Source organism: Anastrepha ludens, chromosome X (assembly GCF_028408465.1).
Source record: "Anastrepha ludens isolate Willacy chromosome X, idAnaLude1.1, whole genome shotgun sequence".
NCBI lineage: Eukaryota > Metazoa > Arthropoda > Insecta > Diptera > Tephritidae > Anastrepha > Anastrepha ludens.
The window spans coordinates 15,020,052-15,025,092 of NC_071503.1; the positions used below are offsets into that span (position 1 = coordinate 15,020,052).

At 36.8% G+C, this 5,041-nt stretch overlaps 1 long non-coding RNA gene across 1 annotated transcript; it reads left to right on the top strand.

Annotated features, from left to right (window-relative positions):
- Positions 1-251: 251 nt before the first annotated feature.
- On the top strand, positions 252-4,776 carry LOC128869290 (uncharacterized). Its single transcript, XR_008455250.1, has 2 exons — positions 252-435; positions 4,258-4,776. It is a non-coding gene; the product is annotated as an uncharacterized LOC128869290 (long non-coding RNA).
- The last annotated feature ends 265 nt before the right edge of the window (positions 4,777-5,041 follow it).

Genomic DNA, 5,041 nt, shown 5'->3' on the forward strand with positions numbered 1-5,041 from the left:
ACGTGAAGTCATACGTATATGCAGATAACAAACATACTGGTGTCAACACTCAAGTATGCAAAACATACTTGAGTGAAATAAGAGGACACAGTAAAACAATTGCAACTATGCTGCAAGACTAAACAAAAAGTAGACTATTTGTATGGTGCTGAGTAGCATCACAAACACACATATTTACAATCTAAATATGTATATTCTGAGGCTATATTTAAGACCTAAAGATTTAAGAAAAGGCAGTTGTGGCTGAACCGCGAGGGCGACTGGCAATAGTCGCAGAAACTCCTGTACTCAAAAATAATAATAAAAGTTTCTTTAAACATCATCAAGAGTATTATTCATTAGAGGAAGGATTTTTAAAAAGGGTGTTGGCCGCAACTCAAGGTTTCTCAAACAGACAGAAACCATAACTTGCGCGGCATTGAGAACGAGTTTTTGGTATGTAGCGGCATTTTTTGCGGAGTAAGAACTTTCGTCTCACTTTTGGATTCTGTTCTCTCCCAAGGGGGAGAACGTAACACACTCATATTTATTTTTATTTATTTTGCCAGCTGCTTTGCTTGGTTTTAGTTTTTTTGTTTTTTTGTTTTAATTAAAATGTTTGTTGGCTTATCGAGTTTGATAATGCACTTTGCACTTTCTATGCAGTCTGCTATGAGTCCTATCTCTTGTTAGCAATAATGCACTTTGAGTTTGTTGAGAAAACTTTTATTAACACGGATCGACAGTAAAACACGTCCGATACGCACAGTATACAAATTGCAATTGACCTTTTAGAGACCTTTTAGAGAAGGAGTCTGTAGAGCATTCTCTCTGTAAATGTCCGGGTTTGGCAGCTAGACGACTGAGGTCACTGGGCCCTCCTTTCTTTGACAGCCTGGGGCAGTGCGCCATTATATCTACAGCTCTGGCTTGCTGTACAGGGTGAACGATATGACAGCTTCACACTGCTTGTATCTGTAAAACAGCTCATGACATCAACGTCAAAATTGTTCTAATGACAGTTCAATATATTGTTTACAAGCCATCAAAAGCATTTGCGCCTCAGTTTTGATGAATTTTTTTTTCTGTGATGGAATTCAAACGTAATAGTGTCATTGAGTTATATTTGGCTGGAAAATCACAACCAGCCATTGTTCCTGAGCTCAGTCACCTCAAAGTGAATAAAATGCTTGTGCATCGCACAATAAAACGTTTCAATGATACTGGTAGCATTGCAAAACGCTATGGAGGTGGACCAAAAAAAGCCGCAACAACGCCAGAAATGGTTCGGAAAGTGAAGGCTCGACTTGAACGAAATCCACGTCGAAGTGGAAGAAAAATGGCCAAAGAACTGAAAATATCGCAAGACAGAATTCGACGCATATTGAAAAATGAGCTCAAGGTCAAGGCTTACAAGTTCCAAAAAGCACACGATCTTTCACCCCAGCAAAAAAAAGTTCGGTGTGAAAGAGCAATTGAGTTGTTGCGATGGCACGTACGTAGCGAATTTCCTAACATTGGGTTTCCTGATGAAAAAAATTTCCCAATTGAGCAGTTCATACACACTCAAAACGATCGTGTTTACTTGACCGAACGCTCATACGAGAATTTGAGCCTACGTATGGCCAATCTTTTTTATCGAGCCTGGTGTCAAAGTGAATGCGACTTATTATCGGGAAAATGTTTTAGAAGCTCCTTTAGTGCCGTGAACACGCAAACATTTCGGTCGTAGACCATGGACGTCCAACAGGACTCGGCACCTTTTCATAAAGCTCGTGTGAACCAAGAATGGTTCAAAAATCTTGTTCCACACTTCATTTCGTCCACACAATAGCTTTCGAATTCGCCAGACGCAAATCCGATGGACTATTCCATCTGGTCCATTTTGGAGAGCAAGGTGAGGACTAAAAAATATGCCAGTATGGATACGCTGAAGAAAGCGATAATACGAGAATGGGCCAAAATTCCCCAAGATCACATACGTGCATCATGCAACTCACTTTTTGACCGTTTGAAGTATAGTCAAGGCAAAAGATGGTCATATCGAGCTAGAGTGAATATACATATGATAAAATTGTAATCTATTTTGAACAATTTTGTCTTTGAGATCAATAAAAACTAATTTCCCACCAAAAAGTTATGGTGTTTTGAATAGGTAATACTTCATATCGTTCACCCTGTACATCACTGGTATTCATGCTTTGCAACCCAGTAAATTTATTGTATTTATTTTATTTTTATATGTGGAAAACAAAATAGTTTTTTGTTAATCGGCATCAGCACTTCCTTTTAGAGAAGGAGTCTGTAGAGTATTTTCTCTGTAAATGTCCGGGTTTGGCAGCTAGACGACTGAGGTCACTGGGCGCTCCTTTCTTTGACAGCCTGGGGCAGTAAGCCATTATATCTACAGCTCTCTCTGGCTGTAGATATCTGCAAGTTGGAGGTCTCATAATAGTATTAAAACGGCGCTTTAGTGCTACTTGAGGAGTGCCAGACCGGCACTTCAACCATTTCACCTACCTACATCACAGATAAAGACCACTGGTATTTCATGCTTTGCAACCCGGTAAATTTATTGCATTTATTTTATTTTTTTATGTGGAAAAAAAAATATTTTTTTGTTAATTGGCACTTAAGGCACTTAAGGTCGCCAAAGGTAAAACTCACAGCATGGATCGTATATCATATACTATGCTCTCTAATTTGGCGCTAGCGGCAAAACAAAAGTCACTTTCTCGTGACAACGCTATCTTCTCCAAAAGCTCATACCCGTATCTTTGCCGCATAGCCACAATTGTCCTGATGACAGGATACATGCGGGTATGAACCAAGTAAACCTACTAGCTTACCTTTAAAAAATGGGGACTAAAATCTGGGGCATCTATCTTCATCCCAAAATGCAAGTTACGGCATGTTTTCAAAAAGAAAAAAATGTATACATATGTATATCTTTAACTAGTTTTTGATAATACTATAATAGAATCTGTGAATAACTAAAAAAGGTGTTAGGTTTATGTAGTAAAACATCTTTTATGCACTACAATACACTCACAAACATCACAAAAGCCATTATACTCTAAAAGATCGACTATGGGCTTCCTATTTTTGGTTGATGTGCAAACACAAATATCAAACAGTTAGAACCTATATATCATGCTGCGATTCGACGCAGCATAAACGCATTCCCAACATCACCTGTGAAATTCATTTTGGGCAAAACTGGTTTACCTTCATTGAGAGAAATGATGTACGACACAACGATCCAACTGATACCTAAGCTACTATATTCTCCTAATAATACGTTCACATATGGATTAATCACCTATAAATCCACCAAATTAATCTACCTGTTCACATATGGCAGATTACCTGGAAAACTGACAATCAGCTGTCATTACTGCTTTGAGAGATTTTTCTTCATAGAAATTATTTTGGTGGAATATTTCGGTGTTCTTGGTTTCTTTAATTATTACTAACGATATGAAGAAAATTCAAGGAGAAGGAATAGGTAATTTAATTGCACAATTGGCTGTTAATAATGAACAGTTGGAGGAGATCCGTATGCGACGTTTACTGAGGTTTAAAAAAATTATGGCAGCAATACGCAAGGGAATTCTATATTACATTTCATAATAAGTAATAAGAGGCGAAAACGTTTATGGACACACGTTTTTTCCTATCTCTAATTAATAATCTAATTAATAATATTTAAAAAAAAAATGTTATAAGAATTATGTTTACAGACCTGTTTTCTTTGCCGGCATCCATTTAATTAAATTTTTTTTTGGATGTTTCTCTTTACATTCGTAATAATAATTATCGATAACACAGAACCCTGTGTTGTATGTAAAAAGGATCGTTATTATCTAGGATTATTATATAATATCAGATTTTGGGAGAGAAATTTTGTATGGGAAATCACGCTTTTTAGTTACGGATTTTGAGTTAAGCGCGAAAAGTAGATCATCTACTTATATGTGAACGTATTATAACTCTAGTCTCAATAAAATCGCAATTAGTACTTCTAAACACAGAGTAAACTATAAACTTAGATATACACTTCGACGCTGTGTAAGGTACTGCAAGTTTTTTGATATAAATATACCGTTTAAATGCTATAAAATCAGTATGCAACCCGAGTGGCTGATAAGTGAATTCAAAATTGATACATCGCGCTTTAAAGATATCCAACACCAGTAATGAAAGTTTTATCAAATTTTTTTGAAAATCGTCAATAACTACAATACAAGCAAGTAAATTTTTTAACTATTTTTACAGACGGTTCTAAAGCAACAAACACTGCCTGCGGTTACCTTATCGAACGGCAGCACCATCACAGGTGGTACGCTCCCTTCACACGCATTTACGGCCGAGGGTTTTGCTATCCGCAAAGCTCTAGAAAATATCATTCATCAAAAGGTAAAATTCGTTATATGTTCCGACAGTTTTTCCTGCTTAAATGCAGTTCAAACATACGCAACAGCTCAACAATAATAGTCAAGATCCGTGGCCTTTGCATTAAATATAGGAAAAAATTGCTTTGCTCTGAGTGCCTGACCATGTCGGCATTCCTGGTAATGTACAACTGTTAATGCAACGAAATACTTTGGATTGGCACCTACTTTTCAATATGAGACATATGATTATAATGACCTGAAGAAAATGTTACGACACACTCCCACCAAGAGAGACTCACAGAATGGAAAAATTACCCGACTCGCAATGAATTTCTCTACACCAGCAATATCACTCGTCCACACAAGCAATCATTTTCACACATTTAACGATAGGGCATGCGCAAATAACTCACTATCTTCTCACCGGGAGTCCAAAACCAACATGCCCCTTTTGCAGCAATATTGTGTCCGACGATCATATATTCAATATGGTTTTAGAGGGTATTTAATTACTAATCAGTTTCAAAAAGATCACATGTGTACATATATGTAAATATTTTGAGAATTTATAGTTTTTTAGCAGAATGTAACTTGAGTAATTTAGTATAATTTTAATGCTAAAAACTTACTTATATATTCGTAGCCGATGGCCAGGGCGCTTGCAA